Source organism: Cynocephalus volans, chromosome X (assembly GCF_027409185.1).
Source record: "Cynocephalus volans isolate mCynVol1 chromosome X, mCynVol1.pri, whole genome shotgun sequence".
Classification (NCBI taxonomy): Eukaryota; Metazoa; Chordata; class Mammalia; order Dermoptera; family Cynocephalidae; genus Cynocephalus; species Cynocephalus volans.
Window position 1 is genome coordinate 136,909,250 of NC_084478.1, and position 1,195 is coordinate 136,910,444.

The window sequence follows — 1,195 nt, forward strand, 5'->3', positions numbered from 1 at the left end:
ATATTTATGTTCAAAGGAAAGCGCGTTTTCTGATAGCCCTGAAGAATGTGAATGTTTGGTTTCAAGATGGAATATGAAATGGAGTATGAGACTATATGTGTAAATAAAACCTTTCCCTTAAGCTAGGTTTGAATTCTTTTCTTTATCAATGTGTGACAGGTAAAGAGCTTTGCATTGTGGGAACTCCTTCCTTTCTGGATCCCTGGCATAAAGCTAGGGCTTACAGACCCCTCGAGTCTGTTGCACAGAGTGGGTCCCAAACCCTCCACACACAGGTCTGTGAGCTAGGTAATAGAAAAAAAAAGTCCTGGGAGCCGTGGGTATAGAAAAATGAATGGGTTTTATTCAGATCTAGGAGCAACTGCCCTAGTAGCTTCTCTGAGAGTTCTGAGAAGCAACTTGGATCAGAGCTGTTGGTCTTTTGTACTTAAATCCTTAACCCTAGACACCTGGGTGCCCATACGCAATGTATTAAGTAGTAACAAGGAACACCTAAGGACATTTACAGCAAATGCTTGGCAAGATTCTGAACATCTGAGGGGCCCTGACCATTTTCCTATTTTTTCCCAACACCTGGCCATCTTGGTGGCTGCTCTTGGTTGGGGGCCGCCCCGCCCCTAAGGCAAGAAGATGGTGGCTACAAAGAAGACAAAAAAGTCACTGGAGTTGATCAACTCTAGGCTCCAGCTTGTTATGAAAAGCAGAAAGTATGTGCTGGGGTACAAGCAGTCTCTAAAGATGATACGGCGAGGCAAAGTGAAATTGGTCATCCTCACCAACAACTGCCCAGCTTTGAAGAAATCTGAAATAGAGTACTATGCCATGTTAGCCAAAACTGGTGTCCATCACTACAGTGGCAATAATATTGAACTGGACACAGCATGTGGAAAATAATACAGAGTATGCACACTGGCTATCATTGATCCAGGTGATTCTCATATCATCAGGGGCATGACAGAACAGACGGATGAAAGATAAACCAAGCAAAATTTTTCTTTAGTAAAATTTGCCAGAGCTTGTTTAAAAAAAAAGTGTGACAATTTTGATATATGAATCTCAGGCAAAAATTTTCTTTCTTTCCCCCAAGCCCTGAAGTTCTGCCTGAACTACTTGGAAGTGGGGGGTGTGTATTTCTATTCATAGAAACCACTACCTGAAGCAGTGCCTGTTGCTAAAGGGCTTTACTTACCGCCAC

General features: G+C 42.7%; 1 pseudogene; it reads left to right on the forward strand.

Moving 5' to 3' along the window:
* The first annotated feature begins 630 nt into the window (after positions 1–630).
* On the forward strand, positions 631–978 carry LOC134367608 (large ribosomal subunit protein eL30-like; annotated as a pseudogene).
* Positions 979–1,195: the final 217 nt, after the last annotated feature.